This window comes from Patella vulgata, chromosome 4, assembly GCF_932274485.2.
Source record: "Patella vulgata chromosome 4, xgPatVulg1.2, whole genome shotgun sequence".
Classification (NCBI taxonomy): Eukaryota; Metazoa; Mollusca; class Gastropoda; family Patellidae; genus Patella; species Patella vulgata.
The window spans coordinates 9,392,275-9,418,668 of NC_065882.2; the positions used below are offsets into that span (position 1 = coordinate 9,392,275).

Below are 26,394 nucleotides of genomic sequence, written 5' to 3' on the forward strand. Positions count from 1 at the left end.
TGGTCACCCTGTTCTTTGCATTCTAACCAAAGTGGATCGAGATAATTTTGTAAACGGTGACCAACTGACCATTATAGTGTACATAGTATATGTGCCTAGAGTGTGCATTTGTGGATGGAATGGCACTTTACAAATATACATTATTATTATTAATTTTTTATGCATTTAAACTTTTAGTTGTGTGTTTCTAGGAAAAGGGGAGCCACAGTGGCTCAGTGAGAAAGAAGGTAGTTCGATAACCTGGAGGTCTCATGTTCAATCACTGTGTTGGCCAAGAAAGTTCATCAGGATTTTCTGGTGTGGTTCCCTCTTGTCAGTAGTGTATGACAGAGGTTCTGGCAAGGGACAATATATAGTCGATCGGATGGGACAAAAAACAGATATCCTGTGTACACATTGGCGTGCATGTAAAAGATCCTTTGTGTCAAGGAAAAGCATCATTTGTTGAGTGTGTGTGAAATAGCTTTATTTAACGTCCGCTTCCACCGAGGTGATATTTGTTGCGATGGGGTTTAACATTTATAGCCTGGGATTGAAACCAGAAGCCACTTGACTAATTGTCAGATGTGATGATCTAAAGCACACTTACATACATCCCACATTTGTCTGTTGTGGCTGATCTAGTGTTACATTGTAGATTAAAGATTTTAATCCATGTTTTGGCATTTTTTATGGTGTGGTTTTCCCCTTTGGTGCAGGATGGAGGGCCTGGTGGTTTCCCCCCTTGGTGTAGGACGGAGGGCTTGGTGGTTTCCCCCCTTGGGTAGGACGGAGGGCCATGTCTATCTCTATGTAAAAAATGTGTTTCAACCTTGTCAACAGAATTTCCTTTACTGGGTGTCATATGTTCGATCCCTGTGTTGGCTGGATTTTCTAGTATGGTTCCCCCTTGTTAATTGGATGGGACAAAAAATCGAGGTCCTGTGTGTGGATGTTAAAGATCCCTTGGCAGTTGGAAATTCAATATAAGAGTAGGCCGTAGTGCCATTGTCCATTCAAAATCTTCCTCATAGCAAACTGGATGGCGTGTCCGTCTTCATTAGCCCAGTCGGTGCAGAACAGTAGGATGTTAAACCCTATTTCATGTCTTTGATTTTCATCAGACGTCTGTCAAAGATATTTACCGCACGTTTATTGATCACTTATTGTCTTCAGTTATACACCGAGATAAATAAGATATTTCTATTATTATTACAACATTCGAATCTCTTATTATTATTGTTAGTTCTTTTTTCCATGGTTCATCTTTTATCATGTATATTATTGTATATAACATAGCGAGACACGAGTTGTCTTGACGACAGTATTGATTTCAAACTGATGACAAACAATAAAACTCTGTAGAAAATGTTCCTAATGGAAGGTCTAAATGATCTTCATGGGGGGGTTTAAAACAGATTTTAATAGTTTGAGTGATAAAAACTGTTTTTAAAACAGATTTTGATAGTGTGGATGATAAAAAGAATTTAATAGTTTGGATGATAAAAGTTGGTTTTAAAACAGATTTTAATCTTTTGGATTATAAAAAGTGGTTTTAAAAGTGAAATATGTTAAATGTTCTTGTTAATGATGAGAGTTTTGTGATTTTAAATTATGTGCAAGTGACGTTCTTAATTAAATAGTAAAAAATAATAAACAGTTTCAGAGAATTTCGTAGAGTTCCAGATTGACGCTTACAAAGTGCTATGTACTGGGGAAATTTCCAATACCTGGAATGTTGACAACAGTATTGATTTCAAAACGATGATAAAAATAAAACTCTGTAGAAAATGTTCCTAATGAAAGGTCTAAATGATCTTGACGTATTTTTTTTAAACAGATTTTACTAGGTTGAGTGATAAAAACAGATTTTGATAGTTTGGATGATAAAAAGATTTTAATAGTTTGGATGATATAAAGTGAAATATGGTATAAAAGTTTGGTGATTTGAAATTAGGGGCAAGTGACGTTCTTAATTAATAAGTAAAAGATAATAAACAGTTTCAGATTGATGCCTATACAGTGTTAAAAACACTTGTTGGAATTTCAGCACTATAATAAGATGATGATTATTCTTCTTGTCTGCCGTCTTCAGTAGCACAATCGGTGAAGATAATAGGACGTTAAACCACATTTTAAATGTCTGATTGAAAATGGTGTGAATATAGAATTTAAAGTTTGAGCGTGCATAACTATTGCAAAATCCATGTATTAACATCTATGTCTTCAGCATCTCAGATTTTTGTGAAGAAAGTGAAATATATGAAAAGTAAAATAACATATAAAACCTCTGAGTACTAGTAATTTAAAAAGTGCAACATTTATGACCACATAAAGTTTTGTTTAGAGAATAGATTTATTGAATTAAAGATTATGAAGAAGCAATCAACAAAAAATAAAATAAAAGTAAAAACAGTCATTAAAACAGTGCAATTTTTATTTTCAAAATTTTGGTGTAGTGAATACATTTATGGATATTAAAACATATTTGGAAAATTTCTTGTGAAGAAAGTGAGGTAATTGGATAATTTTTTTTAAAAAGTCAAAATGAAACTACTGCCCTCATGATTGCTGATAATTAAAAAGAAATTGAAGTTCTTTCTGTTAAAAAGTTTTCTGTAGTAATTAAATCTATGGAAATAAAAAACATTAAGAATGTAAAATTCTGGATTGACAGATCTGCAAGTTAACAATCAATTTAACGAGGAGATGAGATTATAAAAATATATTTTTCTAAAGTAGCTCATTTGTAATTCAAACAAAATATCATCTCACTTCAAGCTGTCTATAACGAGATAATCTGACCTTATAAGCTGAGTGCTAAACGAAGTTGTAACCCAATCAAGTCCTTGGAACAATCAAAATTTATTACTTAACGACCTCCAGAGTACCAGTTTTATTTAATTTTAAATTTACAGTATAATAAAATTGTCAGTGAATCACATGACATCATTCACTTGGTTAAGTCTTCAGTAGATTTAGTCTTGAACTGTTGACATGTCGGTTTTAAAGAAGTGACATATCTACTTGAACCCTGATTTAGAGTTTTCAAATTTGACTTTAGATTTATACTATTTTCATACGTATATGTTGAATAGTTAATGAATTTTCTGAGGCTACATATTATGTCATTATTGACTTTCAATTTTAAAATGTGGCGAATAATATGTTAGATTTCAATCAAAGCGTGATTTAAAGATCTGATTTGTAATGATCACCATTGGAAGATTATCAAGATCGTGAGATAGCTACTTGAACCCTATTTTCAAATTTTACTTTGAAAATTTATACTACTGGATATATGTTGAATAGTTGTGGAATTTTCTGAGGCTACATATCTTGTCATTACTGACTTTCAATTTTAAAATATGGTGGATAATGTGTTAGATTTCAATCATCATAGTGTGATTTAAAGATACAATTTTTAACGATGACCGCTGGAAGATTAGCGAGGTCGTATCATCAGATACCAGATTTGATGTTAATCGGTACAAATTTTACACTGAATGAGGAGAGAAGTCGAAGGTAAGTTTGTTTATAAATTTGTTATTGTCAAATACTGTGCCAGGTTAAAGCCTCGATGGCGACGATGTCGCTAGACATACTAAAATTAGGTTGTTAAAGTTATTCACCTTGCACAAGATCTTTACAGCTTTGAGATGTAAAGAAAACCAATTTAATATAACTTCATGATAACAATTTTTAACACTTACTGGACTAATTAAGAAGGGCCTTGGCCATGCATTGTGCTACGATGGAAATTTTGCCCTAGAACCGCTGTGAGTCCGGACAAAATTTCCCTCATAGCATGTATGCTGTTGTGTGCCCATCTTCATTATTCTGCTTGGTTTAGAAAAGTAGGATGTTAAACTCTTGTTTCATTTGAATTAGAATGTGGAGTTTTGTCCCTTTAGTTGTCTTTCTTTGCAATAATGATTTAGATATGTTGTTACCGGTATTTGGAGAAATAATGGTGATCTGCCTCTGAGTTAGGTGGCCAAATAGTCTAATGCGTGTTCTTACTGTGCTTCAGATCATAAGATCTGTCATTGAGTCAGTTGGCATGGTTTCAATCCCACACTTGTACATGACAAGAAGTAGAGTCACCTGCCAAACCCTGTGGGTTTTCATTTTCCGGTGGTTCCCCCTTGTCAGTGATACCTGACAAGGACAGCCGTCTAGTCGTTCGGATGGACCAAAAAACCGAAGTCCAGTGTACAGATCGGCATGCACGTAAAAGATCCCTTGACAGATGGAGTAAGCCGTAGTGCCGCTGTCCAGGCAAAATTTCCCTCATAGCACGCTTTATGGCGTATGCCCGTCTTCATTAGCCTAGTTCGGAGCAGAGCAGTAGGACGTTAAACCCCATTTCATTTCATTTCATTTGTGGGGTTTTTTCAATCAAATTATAGAAATAAAATTGAACTGTATGTTAGTCCTGAAGTGACCTACTTTGTGCCATGGACATTAAACCCCTATCTCTCTCACTCTCTCCTTTGCTTGTCAAACCTCATGGGATTTCTCCAGGTCCTCCAGTTTCCTACCACTGCTAAAGACCCCTAAGCACAAGCGAATTATTGAAATAAAATTGAATCATGTGTAAGTCCCGAAACAACCTAGTTTGTGTCAAGTGGATGTTAAACCCATTTCTCTCTCTCTCTCTCTCTCTGAATCATGTAATGTGGAGTTATCCCCCTTAAATAGTGTTGTTTATTTTTTTTATACTATATCTATAATGATTTACCGGTATATATTTTGAGATATATATTTTATTATGTAGAGAAGAATAATGAATAGTTTGTGTATGAATACAGATATTATTGATTATAATATTAAGAGTCATAGCCAGGTTAAGTGAAGATTATTAGAATAAAAACAGTGTAATTACTCGACAGTAAAACGAGATATAAAAACGTATTAGTACACTCAACCGCGACCAGGTGTTCTTATTTAGTAAGATTAAATTACCCTAATCCCATAATTTGTAATGAAACCTGTTGATAATTGTTTGGCCAATAGACCCAACAGTCTATTTACAGAATAAGGATTAATAACAGTTTAGTTATATATGGAGAAAGTGAATATGCCTTTCTGGTAATATTACTGTGCAGTGTATGTACCAGTTTAGTTATATGGAGAAAGTGAATATGCCTTTCTAGTAATATTACTGTGCAGTGTATGTACCAGTATTTGCGTGGAGAATCTGGAGATAACACTCATAGTCAACTTAGGAGCATTTGATTTTATGGGCATATGACCCGGTTGTTTGGGTGATTTTAATTTAAAGATTTTAGAGCTTTTTTTATTATTATGTCACATCTTATTATAAATTGACTAATATTTTGTTCTAGTTTCAACTGTAAAAATGTCACAATCCAATGGTCTTGGGTCGTTTAGATTTAAATATTTTGTATTTTGGGGAGGGGGGGGGGGTATTTTAATATCTATAGATTGACTAATATTCTGTCTTCTCTTTAACTGTGATTATGTGATTTTGTCGACATTGTGATCTAGTGTTTTATTTGTTTAAATCTAAAGATTTCGTAGAGGTTATTGTTATTTGAAGTTTTCTACATGAAATTTCTCATCTTATTATAGACTGACTAATAAATTCTGTCATAGTTTTAATTGTTAAAATCTTTTTGTGAGCATTACGATTAAGTATAGTTTTCTGCAGAGGTGGGGTATGTAAATTTACTTGAAGTTTTCTACAATGTTATATTTCACATATTATATATTGATTAATATTTTGTCCTAACAAAATGTGAAAATAGATTTTAATTAGTCATTATCTTGATTTTATGGGTGTTTTGTCGAAGTTTTCTAACATGTGAAATGGATTTTGATTAGGTTATGTATTAATTTTGTGGTCATTATTGTCCCGTTTTGTTTCTTTTTACTACAAAAGGAAAATAGGTCTGCCCACTAAGAAAATAGAATAGTTCATTCCACTTGAAAAATAGAGCATTTCAGACCATTCCTGGAGGAATATAAGGCAGTTCAGTCCACTCCATTGGCTAAATCTATTTGTTAAGGCCAGCCAATTTTTGTCAAGTCCCTGTAGCCCTGTTTACATCATGTGACCTATGACGTAAAATTGAGCTGGCGTTATCATTTAACACTAACCCCACTCAATTTGGAAAGGGCCCAAGGTTTTTTCCTCTAATCTGTGGAGTAACATGAACATAGATATTGATGAAACATAGATCTCCACATTATAAAATAATTTTAAAAATTAGGTGCAATAAAATAATTGTCTATCTTTATTTTGGCTTCTAATCTTTGTCATTGAATCGACTGGTGAGGTTTCGATTCCCCGGATGTACCTGACAACAATTTAGGGTCGCTTGTCCAACCTCGTGGGTTTTCTCCGGGTCCTCTGGTTTCCTCCCATTGAACCATGTGTTAATCCCAAAATGACCTGCCTTGTGTCGAGTGGAAGTTAAACTCTCTCTCTCTCTCTCTCTCTCTCTCTCTCTCTCTCTCCCCCTCCCCCCCCCACACTTCAAATCTTATATAAACTATTATTTACACACAAGTCCCCATAATCAACTCTGGATTAAAAATTTAACAATAAAATGCATTGTCAAGTACTGTTGCTACGGTAATGAACAATCTACCCTAGATCTTTTCAACACTCATAACTTAGCTCAGAATAAGTATTTTGAATCAAGATTTGATATTTATTCATTTTTCATAATCTAATTTTGAATTATTATAGCTAAAATGGTCAGCTCTTTATCTAAATCTTACATGAACCAAACTTTATTTTTATTGTGTGGACCTAACAGGATTAATTTTGATTGCATAACAATAGTCCTAATAGTAATTGTAATAATACTATATAGGTAATACCTGAATTGATTTTCACACTTATACTCTTCTAGTTTATTGTGTTTTATGTATTCTTATACAATCTGGGAAAACTGATTAATATACATGTCATAGTTTATACAGCAACCATTTTATAAGAAGGTTAATTGATGTCTTAGGGAGCTACTGTGGCTCTGTGAGTAAGACATTGACTCGCTTATCTGGGTGAATGAAATGAAAACCGAGGTCCCGTGTAAACATTGGGCGCGCGTAAAAGAATCCTTGACAGTTGGAATTTATTGATGTCTAGCAGGTTGGACAAGAATTTAAAGAAACCAGATAGAATTTTTAAAAATTCATTGTGTTATACGGTACTATACTTAATTTTGTGTAGCTACAATTAACAATTCTGGTATGGTTTTGTTTCATAAATACTTGTGGTTGTTTTCTTTTTATGCAAGTTTTACGCCCACTTCCACCTACTAGGGTGATGTCACAGACAAGTGTCTCCTAGAAAACTTTGTCGGAAAGGCTGTCCTTTTAATGTGAGTGTCATGTGATTTGGTTTTGTATATTAAAAACTTGTAAAGTAAAACTGAGAAAACCATTATTTGGTTGTGTTCATTTTATTCAAGCTTTATGTCCACGTTCGCTTCTACCTAGGTTGATATCACAGTCAAGGGGACTTGTCGGAAAGTCAAGTTGTGTTTTCATTGGTTGTGAATGTATCCCTTTAAATGTGTGTGTTATATGTGATTACAAGTATTATGGTGTAAAGATTGTTATAGTCACACTATCCTTTTGTTATAACCACCTATACATACTGGATATAACTACTAGTAATTCAGTTGTCTTCTGTGATAGCAAAAAAAGTTTGTTTGTAGTGAAATAAATGTGTATGTTACGTGATTACAAGATACTAGTTATTATGGAGTAAACATTGTTATAGTCACAACATGCTCGGTGATATACTGTTATAGATCTACCATAACTACTGGGTTAATTCAGTTGTGTTCTGTGATGGCAAAAAAAGTTTTTTATAGTGAAATATTGAATACAGTGACAGTTGTACTTGTGTTTCTTGAAAAATTCAATTGATTGTTGACTGTCGAAAGAGAGCGCGTTGGAATTAAATATCGATTTGATACAAAGCAGGTTATTTAACAACTATTACATGGTATATGATCATTTCAATAATTCGCTTGTAAGTGTCAGAAAACTTGGAAAAAGATAAGTGGTTAGACCGTCAACCATACTCATTCTTATATAAAACGGGGGTGGGGTGGATAGCTGAATGGTTAGCACATGTGTGTTGTATCATAAGGTCTGTCATTGAGTCAAATGGCGTGGTTTCAATACCCCGGTTGTAAGTGACAAGGACTAGGGTTGCCTGTCCAACCTCGTGGGTTTTCTCCGGGTCCACGGCTTCTTCCCACTGCTAAATACCCCTATGTGCAAGCGAATTATTTAAGTAAGGTTCAACTACCTATGTGTTAGTCCCGAAATGACCTAGTTGTGACGAGTACACCATTTCTTTCTCTCTCTTATATAAAACTGCTGTCTTCGTAACCCAGTCGGTGCAGAAAAGTAGGATGGTAACCCCATTTCATTTCATCTATAGAACTTGGATCAAACCTGTTACTTGAATTGTGTTACATAGAACAGGCTTTATTGTGTTATACATTAGAATATTAACCACAGTATCGGATTGAAATTGGGGTTTATTTTATTTTGAATTAATTTAGAAAGTTATATTTCCTGGAGGTTTAGAACAATCAAGTCAGTTGTAGATGCATTCGGCAAACCTCGACAGATTCTACGCATCTAATGTCGGCTGTATGACGAATTCCGCCATATTGGAACTATTTTAAAGGTCCCGGATGAAAAATGGCTGCGCCCATGGAGATTTCTGTGGAGAGTGTATTATATCAACAAATGTCAAGTTTGACATTGGGTTTTGGGAATTACCAGGGAATTATATCAAACCAGCAGCCTTGAGACAATATCTCTGCTCGTTTAGTTATATATATTCGACAAAAAACGCCATTTTGGGACTTTTTTGTAAAAGCGGCACATTTTCCTGTTAAAGTAAACCGGTAGCCGCATTGCAAATGTATGGGCGTAGGTACATATCAATTACTATCATACAGCCGAGGAAAGATGTAGGTTACCGGAATCTGCCGAGGTTTGCAGAGTGTTGTAGATGCTTACAGTTTCGGAAACAGATGATGCAACTTTCCAGGTATTGGGAAGTTCCTCAGTCCATTTCACTTTTTTTTTGTGATTTTAAGTGAATCAGTAGATTATGAATTTTGTTTATTATCCTGAGCTTTACAAAGTTACAGTTGTATATTGAACTGGTGTTGGTCTGTCTGTCCTATCTTCTTGAATTTGTTTTTTGAGCATATCTTGTAAACCATTCAAGATATCTTTATGAAACTGTGTACACACATCAATTTCTTTTATTATGAAATGACGTTTATTTAACCCCTGCTAAAAACTTTAGAATTTATTGATCCCCAGGATTTATTTTTTTCTGACACTGAAAGAATGTTGTTTGCTGGACAAAGGGTTTGTATTCAATGTACTATTGAGAAGTTTTTGCATATTTGATTTACTTAGCTTGAAAGGAAGGGTTGGTAGGGGTTTTGTTTATTATTAAACAAGGTCAGTGTATGTAAGGGGTTTTGTCCAAAGTGTCAAGCATGTTGAGTCACTTGACTGTTCATTCAGCATTAGTTGAGAATAATTAACACCGATATGAAAGATAGTTCAACACCTTTAGTAATGTCAATATTTGGGTAACTGTGAAGTTTTGTATTTTTAATTGTTTGGTTAGTCGATTTTGTTGTTGGTTATTTTGAAGTATCTGTCATTTAAATTTTTCAGAAATTATCTCATTTTCCCTGACTTAATTTACACTGAGTAAAATGAGCTCCATCAAAAAGTTCAGCAAAGCCTATAGGTGGTACTCAGTTGTGTTCACTATATCCAAAATATTTTCACCAAATGATCACGTCTAATATTGACAAATTTTCAATTCATTTGCTTATTGAAGATGGAATTGAGCCATTTTTGGATTGATATGCCTTTTACAGATTCAACTCCCATAATATTGTAGTTTTCAAGGGATTCGATCAAATTTCATCAAATGACGATCAGAGACGTTAATTTTCTGATAGTTTAATTGGTTTATCACATCTTTGCGGAATGTGACCTACGGTGGCTCTGTGACTGAGTAACCAGGATGTTGCCTACATCGATTTCTGTGTAGGTTGAGAAAATTCTTTTTGCTTTTTGATTTTAAGCATGGTTTCCCCTTTGTCACTGGTACAAAACGGAATGGAGGGCTTGGCAAGGAACAGTATCTGATTGTTCGGATGGCATGGAAACCAAGGTCTCATTTACATCTTGTTGTGCACGTAAAAGATCCCTTGGCAGTTGAAATGCGATGAAGAGTAGGCAGATACACTTCTGTACATGATGCGCAATCGGTACAGAAAACTACGACATTAAACCCCATTTCATTAACTTTGACATTTGGGATGATTTGTCCCGCATTTCTACTAACTGTGTGACATCGAGTGTTCTAAGAATGATTAAACATGATATCCCCTGCATGTCTCTTGTTCTGATTTTAGTATGGATATTTGCATCTTATCTAAGGTAATAATGTAACTATCCAAATCTTGTAAAACAAAATGTGTATTATACATTTTACGAGTTATATTAGTATTGTGACTATATATGGCCTAATCCAGACAAAGGCATAGAAATTGAGTCAGTCGGAGCTTGTATTGTAATATTTTGACATATGACATGATAATCCTGACTTAACACTGTTCTTATTTCACCAAGCTGATTGCTATACAGTGATTTGTCATAGTAAAAGTCAATGGATGCCTTGTTCTTTAGTACTATATAGTTTCATTGTTTTCTTAGCTGTGGGCGTAGACACATATCAGCAAAATTATTTGATAAAGGGGCATTATGGAAGATTAGATGTAGATTTGACAGTTCTCGCTATAATAGTTAAAAAATAGATAACATAAATAGAATATGCTGAAAATTTCAGTCAAATTACTCCACTCTGAACTGAGATATTAGCTTATGATTTTTAGGCAAGCCTCGATCATCATTACTCAAGTTGGTACGATAAAAACAAAGTAAATACTTAACGGAATTAACCCATTTTTTAAACTAGAGCCCTGCGCTAGTCCCTCAGGCCCAACATGTTGTTAACTAAAGTATTCAGTAAATATTGCTCCACTCTGAACTGAGATATTAGCTTTTGAATTTTAGGCTAGCCTCGATCATCATTACTAAAGTTGGTACGATAAAAACAAAGTAAATACTTAACGGAATTGACCCATTTTTGGAACTAGAGCCCTGTGCTGAGCCCCTTATTAGGTCCAACAGGATTTTAACTAAAGTATTCAGTAAACTTTTTTTAAAGGAGCTTGCAAGCCCCCTTTAGCCTCTTTATCCAGATCCCCTCCGCGTGGTAAAGGTGAATACAGTCATTGACTAGTTTGACATATTGCCCATAATACCCGTAATAACCTTGCTTTTGTCAATTGTTTTCACAGACAATCATATTGCAATAAATAACTAGTTTGACAGCAGAGAGAATTCTTTCAACTATAATAATATCAATGAAATTTTAATCATAAGTCCGATAACGGCAATGATGATTAATAACATTCGAAGTGTTTTGTCCCGAGTGAAGAAATGTTCGAATTGTTTAAAATCTTGTATTAATATTGAACTGTATTCATTATTACAAGCAATAGAAATGTCGAGGTTAAAAAAAATATATATATCTTTTCAAAATGCCTTGAATATCTTACTCGGGTGAATACTGAATTGTTAAAAATATCTTTTCAATATCTCTTGGAAAATAGCACTGATTGAACCTAAAATTTAATCTATTCGCTTTTTCAAAACGTGTCATGGTTACGTCACTGTTTGTTAGAAGATGGATGGTTTTCTAGTAAGAGTGGATGGATGACAACTGTTTTAATTGGATTGATTGTGCATCTGCCAGTGGGTCAGTAGGTACGCCACTGGCTATGCAGTAGATTCGCACTCCGCAGTTTGATCCCTGAGTTGTCCGGAAAGGTTTCCCTGGATCAGATTTTCCTTATCAGAGTTGATATTTTTGGGACTGACTAAAAAAAGTATGTCTTGTTGTTCAGATTGGAAAAAAAACGAAGTTCACCCATGTACATATTGACGCAATCAGATACTATTATGTTTTGTTTTTTATAGTTAAAAATTTTGTTTTATTTGTCTGTACTTCACTAGGATCTGGAAGAGTTGTTATATAACTTGCATTCTGGATGGCGTGAGGGATTAGCCAATGAAACCATTTGTTACAGTGACTTCTTGGCTTGTGATGCACGGAAATGGAATGTGGGTAAACCACTAGAAATGTCAACACTGATTGATTAATCAATTTTTGGCGTCATACGGTCAAAAGCCGCTTATACGATCTCTGACGCGACCTTTTACTACACCTGGTCAGATCTTCATGTAGTGTAGGTCATCGAAAGTATAAAAAAACAAAACGAAATATAGATCTGTATTTCAATCTGATTGATATTGACGCGCACATAAATGAACTTTTGACATCGGATGAGGAGTAATTTAAAACGCTGTTGTGAAAGCAAAATTTTATTTCAACGAGATCATTTCATGATGATCTATTGGTACTTTAAAAAATTGATGTTAGTCGATCAAGAAGTTTTCGTATTGATTAAGAATTATAGATAATCTGTAAGGGATATGATAGAAATAGCAGCTAACAGTCATTAGTTGTAATTATATGATTAAATCCTCTACTAGATTTATGGTTTTATTATAGAGAGAGAGAATGGTTATTCTTGTTCTGTAATATCTGATCTCTTTATGGAAAGTCAAAGTATTCTCCTGTATTCATTCTAGAATTCTCCTGACAGCAATCAGATTTTTGTTTTGATGACAGTGAGATTTTTGGCATTTAATCGTAGTAGACAGTTTGACCAAAATATTAGTAGGATTCTTCGAACAGCAATTTGCAAAGGTCTTGTCAATCCAAACAAGGTGTTTTACAATGAACTGGAGTTTTGGGGTTTTCATGACTGTAATAATTTTGGCTTCACATAGTTCTCAAAAATTCTTGGATGTTTCACATGTTTGGATCTTTGCATCAATTACTATAAACACAATGTATGGAGTAAATGTTATAGCTATGTGAAGTTCCCATTTGTGAGAAGGTGAAGTTGGTATCAAGTGCTCTATTGTGTGTCAATTGCATTTGTTGGTTCTTGTGTTAAATAACAATATGAATACGTTATTTTATTTGGAGTAAATGTTATACAATATAGCTATGTGAAATTCCCATTAGCTGGCTCTTGTGTTAAATAACAATACGGATACATTATTTTATGTGGTAGCCCTGTCTTCATTAGCCCAGTTTGGAACAGAACAGTAGAAGTAGTAGGACGTTAAACCCCATTTCATTTCATTTATTTGGTAGCTTGCTTATCACACATGTATTACTATTAGCTGGCTCTGGTTTGTACAATGTGTTAAATAGTTTTAAGTATATGGATTATTTTATTGTCATTGACAACTAAATAAGTTCTATCAGTTGTATGGTAATCTTCTTAATATAGGTAGTGATAGGGAATGATTTTGTGATTTAGAATATGGGATAGTAAAAGTATTGTGTCCACAGTTTATTTGATGTAAAAATTTTGTCTTCTGATAAAAAATTTCATTGTTGATGTTCCATTATAATAAGGCTAATCTTTAGCATTTGATATTCATAAACAGACAGTTGGAAAGTGTCAGGTACATTACATAGTCCAAATGGGTTGGCTTGAATATAGATACTGTATCACATTTATGTATGCATCCTGAACTGATATATTGTTAATCCTTATAGCATTCAGTGCTCTTAAACAGTTAGGTACAACAGTCCGTAATCACATTTGTATACCGGTTTTTATATTTTGAAGGGTGTTGGATATCACCCAAGGTGAGAGTGGACGAATCACCAGTACCAATAACATACCGGTACTGATATAATAGTAAAAGGACATTGTGTGATCACCATCAATTCTGAAGCTGTCCAATCCTTTAACATAAATAATTTATTAATTGATCAGTAATTTTGTTCTCATAGACCGATACCTAATTATTTTAGCAATTTTCTAGAAAGGATCACGGATTGGAAACTGTTTGAAATCATGGCATTTGATAAAATAAATATGAAATGTGATTAGATCGAAGAGAAAAACATGCCAGAGGAAACAATCATTTGAAATATGTGCGGATTTTTTTACCTTTTAACTGTGAACTGATTCAGTAATGAAAAAATCAATGAAATGGATGATTGAGCAAAAAAAGTTACACATTAACAGGAGTGCTACATTTGTGGTAAACACATTATTCATACTGTTTGGATTGAGAAAAGTCTAAATAATTCAAACAGTTAGAGAGAACTGGTTAGATTGAAATGAGTTGAGGGGAAACTGTGAAGTGACAAAAATTTGAATACCAAACAGATCATTTGCTGCATTCACGATCTTTTTTATTCAGTTAAGATTATTTCTGAAATGTGAGAGCACGCTGGGTGGAAGGAATTAATAAAAAATTTATTTATTCCATTAGCTTGTGAAAGAAGAAGTGAACACTTTCTATAAAAACTATTTAGGGAGCTAGTTGAGTGAAGGAATTAATGCGGAACTGTGAAAGGACTTACAATTCTTCTCTGGTATACTGGTGTATTCTTTATATTTGTGATGGGAGCAGTGAAAAATTTTTGAAAGCTGGTTTGGGAATTGATAAAACTTCAAATTCCCCAAAATATCATTGACTTTGTTTGGTGACTATTTTATTTCAGACTGGAGTTGCGCACACTTCCAAAAACATATTTCCAAAATGATTTGGTAAAAATTTGCTTTCTGTGAAAAGTTAGTTTTCCTTCCAAATAATTTTCCCTCAAATGAATGAAATGTGAATTTGTGTAGCATGTGTAATAGCATGAATACCTCGTTTCCTGATTATGTGAACAATTTTCGTCGTAAAATGATTGAAATTAGAAGTCGTTTCCGTGAATCTGCCAGATCCGGAATGTATTCAGATTATTGGTCACCCTATGGCAATCGGTAAGTAAATAAACTTCAGATATTAAAGGAGATAGTTTGTCTGTTTTTGTATTCTAACTTTCATTTGTTCATTTGTTTGTTAGTAAAGTTAACTTCTGCTGCAACCAGAGAGAGACAAAGAAATGGGGTTTAAAGTCCACTTGACACAAATATGGTTCTGTTTTATTTCAATAATTCGCTTGCGTGTAGGGGTCTTTAGCAGTGGGAGGAAACCGGAGAACCCGGAGAAAACCCACGAGATTGGACAGGCAACCCTACTCCTTGTCACGTACAACCGGGGAATCGAAACCACGCCAGTTGACCTATTAACAGACCTTATGATACAGCGCGCATGTGCTAACCATTCCGTAATTGATAAATAAATAGAATGACTCCTAATATTTTGTGTACATTCAGTGTAATCAGTATTCAGTGTATTGTATTGAACAAATTATTTATCCGGCCCATGCTCGACATTCTATCAGTTATATTTGGCCTACTATAAAAAAAGTTTGATGACCCCTGATATACAGTACACTCTTTATTGCTATCTAAACATTTCTGTTCATGAATTACTTCTCACATGATTATGTCATTGTGTAGCCATTAAAATGAAAACCATCATTAATCTCAAGAGTACTAAATTAAAGATGCATTATGTAAGATTTAGATAAAATAGATAATGAAAAATGAATAAATTGAAAATTTCATTAGATAATTACTTTTTTCTGGGCGAAATGGAAAATGTAGTGTAGATTATTTATTATTGTAGCAATGGTACTTGACAACCAAGACTAAGTCTTAATTATCCATTTTATTGTTCAATTTTTAAATCTCACAAGTGTTTAAATCTATTAAATCTCGGCTATCCAATGGTATAGAGAATTGATTACAGGATTATATGTCTGAATAATAATTTATATAGAATTTGAAGCCAAAAGAAAGACCGGCATAGGCACATTTAACTCTTACATAAAGTGTCTTTAATATGTTGACAAGACTTAAAGTCAGTGGTTCTAAACCTTTTGTTGCCAAAGGCACACCTTGGAACACATGAAAACATAGCGGCACACCTGGCTAAATATATATGAAAAATAATTGAATTTTGCAAAATAAAAATATAGCAAGTCATAGACGGCATACACAGACTATTCATGAACTTACTTTATTGCAGTGTTACGAATTTCACCAGTCAAATAGTTGACTTCTTCAGTGAGAAATTTTCTTAGTGTGCCGTTAAAAATTTCGCGGCACACTGCCTTAAGTTAAACAGTAATCTCCTGCATTGCCTTCCTATACTTTCTAATAATTTAACCATTTCATACTAAAGTTACCTGACCTGTGGTCTAATATGAATAATTGATTCAGCCTTTCTATTTATTTATTTAAATGGTTTATTTTTGGACAATGTTTTTAATACAGAATTTTTCCGCTTGATTTTGTATTTGACTACAGGCTGTGATTAATTGTTTATAACATGTTAATTAAAATCTGTTACTCTTGAGGGGTTTTGATTCCCCAGTTGTACGTGACAAGGAGTAGTGTCGCCTGTCCAACCTCGTGGTTTTCCTCCCACTGCTAAAGACTCCCATGCGCAAGCGAATTATTGAAAAAAAATTGAACCATATGTTAGCCCTGAAATGACCTAGTTTGCATTGAATGAATGTTAATTTTGTAAAGGGTGGGGCGGTGCGCGTTGTATCATGAGGTCTGTCATTGAGTCAACTGGCGTGGTTTCGAATCCCCGGTTGTACGTGACAAGGAGTAGAATTGCCTGTCCTACCTCATGGGGGTTCTCCGGTTTCCTCCCACTGCCTAAAGACCACTACGCGCAAGCGAATTATTGAAATAAAATTGTACCATAAGTTAATCAAGAAATTGAAATTTAATTGTGTCGAGTGGATGTTAAACCCCGTTTCTCCCTCTCTCTCTGTTTAGGTAAACTTCAATCAAATTACTTGTTTACCTGCCTATTTCAGTCACTCCAACATCATAGTGGAATGCAGAGTTGATTTAATTTGTTTCAAATGGTATTACATGTATATCATAAAAGCTCAAATACAAATACAGTATTCAGATCAAAATAAAATAAATATATTACAGTTAAATTTCTTTTTTACATTAAATTATATAATTTATGCTGTTGTTAAAGAACCATTAAAGGGGCTCCTAAATAGTGGTGGGTATTGCTACTGCAGTCACGATACAGTACTTATTGCGATTCAAGTACCATCATACGATTTGTATCTTGATTCATAACCGGGTCAATATTTACCAAGAAAACAACAGGATAAATGAATAATAAGTATATTTAGTCATGCCAACGTCGAAGAAATAAAACTGTTTTAAATCACAATATTGATGTTGGATCAAAATAAGGACCCAAACCTATGGATAATGTGTGACATAGATAATTAAGAGTGACAGGTTATATACTTACTGAAGCGACCAAAAAACATAAAAAAGAATCGAGATACATTTATTCATTGTTCCACGATTCAATATGCGAATCGTGAGAAAGTGAATCACGATGCATCGATTTAACGATATATTGTGCTAGCCCTACTCCTAAACCTTGGTGCTCCATGGGTAATGCACTACTGTCAATAAGTAGGGTGCTGGCTCACTTACCAAGTCCATGAATTTCAAAGTTTGATTCTGGTGGTGGCCAAGAAAGTTCCTCAGTATTTTCCAGCACCCTTTTCGAGCACCCTTTTCGATGACACAGGAAGGAGGCGGGTCAAGGATTGAAGGAACAGTGCCTACTTGTGAAGATCGGATGAAATACCCATGTCCGGCGTACACATTGCCATGCATATTAAAGAATCCTTGATGCTGTTCCTTGCCAGGCCCTCCTTTCTGTACCACTTATAAGGGGACATCTCTCCTTCCTGCACCACTAACAAGGGGACATCGCTCCTTCCTACACCACTAACAAGGGGACATTACTCCTTCCTGCACCACTAACAAGGGGAAAACAGACTAGAAAATCCTGAGGAACTATTCTCAACCCACACCGATATCGATCCTGATCCCAGGTCCTCCTGGTTAGTGAGTCAGCGCCGAATTCGCTGAGCCACCACTTGACTGAGCCACCATGGTTTCCATTAACAGATAGACAAGATATTTAAAGATCTATCAGTCAATCAGATGAATACAGTTTAATAGTCTTTAATATTTGTTTTATCGTGTATTTATAGATTTTTTATAGTTTGGGTATAAATATTGATCTTTTTAAAGGTTATTTATATTTAATATGTATCATTTCGTAAAAGATCTACCTATCTGTCAGTTCAATGATCAATCTCACAATATATATATGACTGTATATATTTGTTTTATCAGGTATAAATAGTGATTTCAGAACAAGTTAATACACTTATTAATCGTCTAACTGCATGGTATATGTCCATCTACGTTAATCCAGTTTAATTTCATTTTACATCCTTATATGAATCCTTTCATTATTTTTTAAAGAAAAGTGGATCAAAGGCCAAGAGACCTTAAACATGATAATGTGGAATATATTGATAAAAGAAAAAAAGTATGCAAAACGGAGTTGTCTCCCATACAATGAAGTCTACCACATTATCAACCAAGAGATAGTGCAAAATAATTGCTGATTTATCATCACAGTACTATGAATACATAAATAACATACTCTTTAATGAAATTGAAGAAATCCTGTTTTAACGTTCTACTTTTCTGCACCGACTGGGCTAATGAAGATGACTATATGCCATACAGTGTGATATGAGGGAAATTTTTCCCTGGAAAGCAAAGCTTGCACTTCCTCTTAAAGATACATTATGGAAGATTAGATAAAGTGTTGGCAGTTCTCACTATCTATACTAATATTTGTGACTGTCGTTTGTCTGTCTGTTTGTCTGTTTGGGGTTGGCGGCTACACTAGGTCTGCCCCGAGTCTGAAATTTGGGGTATAGGGGTAGCTCGGACCGGTGAGTAACATAGGCCAGGTGGCGTTAGTCTACCGCTTCCGGTTTCGGAGTAACGGGCATTACCCGGGCAGTGCCGGGTTATCCGCTAGTAATAGTTAAAAACTAGATAATGTAATGTAAAGGAAATATACTGAAAATTTCAGTCAAATGGCTCCACTCTGAACCGAGATATTAACATTTTAATTTTAGGCCTAGCCTCGATCATCATTACTAAAGTCGGTACAATAAAAAGGGAATATACTGAAAATTTCAGTCAAATGGCTCCACTCTGCACCGAGATATTAACATTTGAATTTTAGGCCTAGCCTCGATCATCATTACTAAAGTCGGTACAATAAAAAGGGAATATACTGAAAATTTCAGTCAAATTGCTCCACTCTGAACCGAGATATTAACATTTGAATTTTAGGCCTAGCCTCGATCATCATTACTAAAGTCGGTACAATAAAAAAACAGAGTCTTGATTATCCATTTTTGGATTAAATCATCAATGAATTGAGCAGCAAATCGAATTCAAATCCAGAGAAAATCCGACAAGTTGGCATCGAGAGTTGATTAAGGTCTTTTCATGTTAATAAATTTCTAATTAATAGTTTAGATAACATTTCAGGCCCAAAGAAAGACCTGTAATAGGCAGATTTAGTTTACATGCAAGACATCGAGTACATTTTTTAAAGTGAACCTCAGTTTTCTCTCCCATCCAATCGACTAGGCGCTTTTCCTTACCAGGTCCTCATTCCTGCACCTCCAGCAAGGGAAACCCTGCTGGAAGATCCTGAGGAATTGTCATGGCCAACATCGGGATTGAACCTGTTACCGCCTAGTTAGTGAGCCTATGCCTTACTCCCTGAGCCACCATGGCTGCCCTATAAATCAATATTTGCTGTGTTTTGTGCTGGACCTTATTTAATGTGGATCTTTCCTTGGTTTAAGCTCATTGCGGAACTGAATTCTACCCGTCCATCCCAAATCATGTCTGCTCTGTATCTTGAGTACTCATAGATCCTATTTCGTTTCGTTTTTTATAGTTCAAAATTTCGTTTTACTTGTCTTTTCTACACTAGGATCTGAAAGAGTTGTTATATAACCCGTGTTCTGGGTGATGTGAGAAATTAGCAACAGGCCTGGAAATACAACATGTAACGGTTTTAGATGTACCTGACAAAATGTCAGACACTAATGAAATAGTACCTGACATTTTCAACTTAGTGCCGGACATGTATTAATAATATTAGTAAAAAAGACAAATCAGTGCCTGACAAAGCCTGAATCTGTGCCTGACATTGTTTGTGACAGGTGCCTTATTTCCAGGCTTGATTAGCAAATGGAGTGAGTTGCACGGAACTCTGGTATCCCACTAGAAACATCAACACTAATTGGTTAATCAAATGTCTAATGTCATAGGATCAAAAGCCACTCATATGACGTCTGATGCAACCTCCCACTACAACTGGTCAGATCTTCATGTAGTAGAGGCTATCGAAAGTATAAAAAAACGAAACGAAATATACATTTGTATTTTAAACAGATTGTCAAATGTTATTAATGGTCACTGTAATATTTTGCATAATTTTTTACGGTCTGTAAGCTTACACTTGAAGTTTGGCCATATATTGATATCAATTGGTCAAGGTTATTTCCTTAGCCCTTATTGTATGTGACAAGAAGTAGGGTCACCTGTCCAACCTCGTAGGTTTTCTCCGGGTCTTCTGGTTTCCTCCCACAGCTAAAGACCCCTACGCATAAGCGAATTGTTGAAATAAAATTGAACCATATGATGGTCTTGAAATGACCATAGTTTGTATGGAGTGAATGTTTAACCCCATCTCTCTCTCTCTCTGATTTCCTTAGTTCCACTTTATCAATACTCAATACCTATTTATATTTGATGAAGCTTCTAGTGTAGCGGGGGGTTGGATGGCCGAATGGTTTGCACGTGCGCGCTGTATCATAAGGCCTGTCATTGAGTCAACTGGGGTGGTTTCAAATCCTCGGTTGTACGTGACAAGAAGTTGGGTCGTCTGTCCAACCTCATGGGTTTTCTCCGGGTCCTCTGGTTTCCTCCTACTGCTAAAGACCCCTACGCGCATGCGAATTATTGAAATAAAATTAGACCATATGTTAGTCCAGAAATGACATAGTTTGTGTCAAGTGGATTTTAAACCCCATTTCTCTCTCTCTCTCTCTCTCTCTCTTGAACAGTCTTGTCGAATGGTATGGAGGTCCTGTGTACATGTTTGTGTGTATGTAAAAATTATTCCAGGCTTACAGCAGGAAGTCGATGAAGAGATGGGGAAAATGCTGCTATCCCTGGAAAAAAAATTCTCCTTAGCTCTGTCATTAACCCAGATGGCACAAAAAAGTATGAGTTCAAACCCGATTTCATTTCTTTTTATAGAAATATCTTATCAGATTTATATGCCCAACTTAATAATTACTTTTATACATAATCATCAAAGAAAACTCAAGTGCTCCCAGAAAACTTATTAATTACTTTAATACATAATTGTCCTAGAAAACTCAAGTGTTCAAATAATTCCAAACATCATGAAGTATATTATTATAAGGGGTGGGGAGGACTTTATTACATGGTCATCAATAGAAATAAATTACACATAGGTAATAACAGTATTAACATTTGACACAATCATAAGGTTACTAGTACTAGAGGTCAAACATTAATAATTCTTCATACAGAATCGACCCCAACTCAAAACATATCAAATTTACTTGAGATTATTAAGCCCAAGAATTATTGATAATATCAGCCATAATATCCAGATAATATACTGAACCAAATTAGTGATTTTGATTGATCAAGTGGCAATCTAGAATATTACTTCTATAAGCTACTGTAAGGATATATTACTTTATAATAGTTGGCTTTTGTCTACTGATCGATGTTAGTTTTATTAGGGTGTGTGGAATGAAATTATTGAGGTTTCATTATAAAGATTGGAATTGTTTAGAAACTATCTTAAAAGATTATAAGTGTTTTGAGATACAGTCATAGTATAAGATTCAGTGAACGTGGCTGGAACTAGGATTTTGCGAATTTACATTCTGTTTTAACTTTGTGCATTAAGAATACCAACAGAAAGCTTTGTGCATTAAGAATAGCAACAGAAAGGACGCCTATATATCAATGTTTATAAAGACTGGAATTTATATGTAAGTTGTATTATAAAACTAGTATATTCAGCTTTCGTTGAAGGAGCTCTTATTTTGAGAGTCAATTGCCTGGAAATAGTGATTTATTAGAAATTTTACCAGAAATGTTTTAACTGGACGCCAGTATAAGTTACATTATCTGTGACAAGTTTTCCTCTTGCCACTAAATTCCAGACTGATTTGTGTTCAACAAACATTCTGATCCGTGAAATTACAGTGAATGTGATCCGAATTTCTGAAGCCTTTTGAGTAAAAAGGAGTGGCTTTATTCGGTTTATGTGAAGATGTTATTGAGAAAAAACTTGGGCTTTGGTCAGTTGGTGATATATATTAAAGTCTCTAATTGTCATTTAAGGGATTGTTATAATCCCTTGCAAACCACAATATTTTGAATCTCTAAAAGGAATATCAATTCTGTTCATTATTTACAAAAATATATGATGATTTGAAAATTTGTCCACATTCTGCATCCTATACTGGCAATATAGACAGGATATAGTCAAGTCAAGAGGGCATCATTCATGAGTTTTGGGGAAATCTTTTGATGGGCTTTTTTTTTTAATCCGATTGAATCCAAGCTGGGCAGTTATCTGCTCTTGATATTTTGATTTTACTTTTTTAATTAAATTTTATATAATCAATTTCCGTATAAGGTGTGGAATATTCGATATTTTCCCCCAAAATATAAATGACTCACAGATCCTTTATACAGCATAAGAAATGATTAATGGATATGAACCATGGTGAAACGAAGAAAAGATTTGTTGTCTACAACATTTCAAGTGTTAAGTAATCAAGTTGGGTACAATTTAGTATGGATTAAGGTGTGGTATATTTGATATTTTTTCCAAAAATGCAAATAGACGCACAGTTCCTTTATGGTACAGCATACAAAATGATTAATGGATATGAACTAAGGTGAAGCCCAGAAAAGATATTTGTCTACAGCGTTTCAAACTAATATAAATTGATTTTAAACATAAATGATTAACTCCAGTCTCTGGTAACCTACTGTGCTGACTAGAGGTAAATGGGTTAGCTATTCAATTATATATTCTGCTACTGAATTCAGTATTTAGGAAAATGCTGTGAGGAAACCGGAATTCTGAATGGATTATACTGTGATAAGACAATTTTGAGACTATTATTCTGAATTTAATCTTTACAGACCATGCTTTTAAATTTTATGATTATTAGGAATTGATCGGTAAATTGCAGATAATTTTACCTAGTAGACAATTTATTACCTTGGAAACAAAAACAAATGCTCAGGGGAAATTGATATCAATTTAGGTCCCATAATTACAGGAAATTATAAAAAGGAAATACTTTATTTACAAACAGAAATTTTTTTAATTCATCAATCTATAGCATAATTAATAATAGATTGTGTCTGATCAGAGATAAAAAGTGACAGACTTTAAATTGCTTTTTCATGTCCTCTGTTAATCGTCAATATGTGTCTTCCTGTTTCTAAAGTGGAATGAAATAACGAGAAACCACGTCAATCTATTGAGGTCTCTAAATCTGAGTTATTTGATAATGAACTGTCATCATTTTTCAAACTTTGCAACTTACTTTATAGAATTAAAGATTTTCTTACATGTATTTTCATAAAGTAGGGTCAGTTTAAAGAAAATGTACTTGTATTTGAAATCTAGAAATTTGCTTTACGGTTAAATCAAATTTAAAATGCCAGTCTCAAGTGATTTTTTTTCTTCTTTAAATCTATGCCCAAATGTACTCAAATTTATTATTTAGCATTTAAAGATGCATTATGTAAGAATTATATAGAGAGCTGGCCGTTCTTGTTATAATAGTTTAGTAACACTTGTTAGAAGGGATAAACACAAGAAGACGAAGGAAAATGCACGAACTACCATCAAGAGATACGGCTGGAGGGCTTTCTCTGTGGTTGCCCCGTTCTTGTGGAACGAGTTTCCACGCAGTGTGCGCCAATCACCAAATCTATTGACTTTTAAATCCGGACTAAAAGCATTTTATTTTAAAAAACAATTAAATTTATAGCCTAGTCAGTCGTTTGTTTTAATTTGGTTTTAAATGTGTAAACTGTCTTATTTATATTTGTACAGCGCTCTGAAACGAAGTGTAGATCGCTTTAATCAATAAATATTATTATTATTATTAGATAGATAATGAAACATTAATATATTGAAAATTTCTGTCAAATTACTTTATTCTGGGAGAAGTTATCGGTGTTTGAAGTTTTGAAAAGAAATAGCCCAAATAGTTTCGCTGCCCAAGTACCATTGTCTCAATTTTCTGTTCTTCAACGTCAAGTGGCAGTAGATGGCGACTATACCAAACACTTCAGAGGATGACGAATGTTGTGAAATTTTTAATTCATCATATCTTTGTAAATATTAAACTGAATTGAAACATTTTTGAACTTGTAATCCTTTTAGATATTCAACTTTCACAATATTGTAGCTTGCAAGGAGTTCATAATCCCCTAAATAACAATCAGAGATTTTAAGGTCAAGATGTAAGATTTTAATGTAATGTTGTCATTCTATTAGTAACTGAAGGAGAACATGCAAGACAAACCTGCATAGAAAGCAAACTACACAGACGTTGCAAGAAATATCAAATCAAGTGAATGGATTGTGTAACGTGATATGCTGAAACCTGTCCGTGAATAATTAAACAATCTTGTCGACATTAATTGAGATTAGGAACACCTATATAATTAATACGCCTAGCATTAGACACAGGTATACTGACTAACGAGTTATGGGAAAGGTATATGCTAGCTACTAATAATAATAAGGATTTCTGTTGATTTATCGTGATGGGAACTTAAGTAAAGTGAAGAAGGTTGCCAGGACTAAAAAAATTATTTAAAACTGTTAGTTATATATGAGAAGTGTTATCAAATGGTCTTTTTGTTATACAGAAACCCAACTACCAACTTAGGATATCTTTTATTTAGTTGCGATCAGAACTCAAATAATGTGATGGTTCGACTAAACAGAAACTGTTAGTTACATGGACATGTTATAAGAAGTGTTATCAAATGGTCTTTTGTTATACAGAAACCCAACTACCAATTTAGGATATCTTTTATTTAGTTGCAATCAGAACTCAAATAATGTGATGGTTTGACTAAACAGATACTGTTAGTTACATGGACATATTATAAGAAGTGTTATCAAATGGTCTTTTATTTATACAGAAGCCCAACTACCAACTTAGGATATCTTTTATTTAGTTGCAATCGGAACTCAAATAATGTGATGGTGCGACTAAATATGAGTATTGTTTTTTATGTTGAATTCTTAGTAAGAATTGATATTAGATGGTTTGGAGGTCCTGTTAATTTGTTGTAATAGGAACTGAGATAATGTGAAGGTTGGACTAAACAGATACAGGACTTATTAGTTATGTGGACTTCTTATTGGGAAGTGTTACCAGTTGGTCTTGTTACACAGAAACCCAACCACTAACTTAGGATTTCTTGACTTTAGTTGTGATGGAACTCAAATGATGTGAAGGTTTGACTAAAAAGATAATAGGAATTGTTAGTTATGTAGACTTCTTATTGAGAAGTGTTACCAGATAATGTGAAGGTTGAACTAAAGGAGAAGTGTCATCAGATGGCTTGGAGTTAAGATATATATATACCATTTCGGAAATGGTGACTGTTGTATAGAAGAAAGGATATTAACGAACCAACCCTTCTAATATAGGCTACTTCTGGTGATATTCTCATCTAGGTTCACTATTTCAGTTAAAACTGTGTTAATGAATTGTCTTGGAATTTTTGCGAAGGGTACAGTATACAGATCGACATGTGAATTTACAGAAAAGAAATGAAATTAATGTGATAAAGTGTTCAGAATCGATTGCTCAGATTAAATCGAGATTTAAGACATATGTTCATGATGTATTATATATCCAGAGTCCATTGACATATTGCCGCATTTAGAGCATGCACCTTGCATGGATAATTAATTAAAGCGCTCTATAAATGCATATTATTATTGCATAGATATTACACATGTGACAAATACATCGAAGTATAGGGAAGGAATAAACGATAGTCAAATAAATGCTAATAAACCTCCTTATTTCTCAAATACAAGGTTGGAAAAATCTAATTCTTAAATTGGTTTGGTATCAAAATAAGGCTCGTTTACTATCAGACTATGGAAGCCTGTGTCAACCATTTCTCCAATACAAGGTTTGACAACTCTAATTCTTAAATGGGTTTGGTATCAAAATAAGGCTCATTTACTGTCAACCATTTCTCAAATACCACGTTGATAAACTTTAATTCTTAAATTGGTTGGGTACCAAAATATAGAGGGATAAAT

At 34.1% G+C, this 26,394-nt stretch overlaps 1 protein-coding gene across 3 annotated transcripts in view; it reads left to right on the forward strand.

Moving 5' to 3' along the window:
• Positions 1-26,394, forward strand: part of LOC126819117 (uncharacterized) — a 78,491-nt gene that overhangs the window by 23,800 nt on the left and 28,297 nt on the right. Inside the window, exon 1 of one of the 3 annotated variants that reach the window (XR_007679492.2) lies at positions 14,259-14,948. The exons of the other annotated variants lie outside the window; for them this stretch is intronic. The gene's annotated coding sequence lies outside the window, so the exon portion shown is untranslated. Of the gene's footprint in view, positions 1-14,258; positions 14,949-26,394 lie in introns of those variants that run through there. 3 annotated transcript variants of the gene reach the window in all.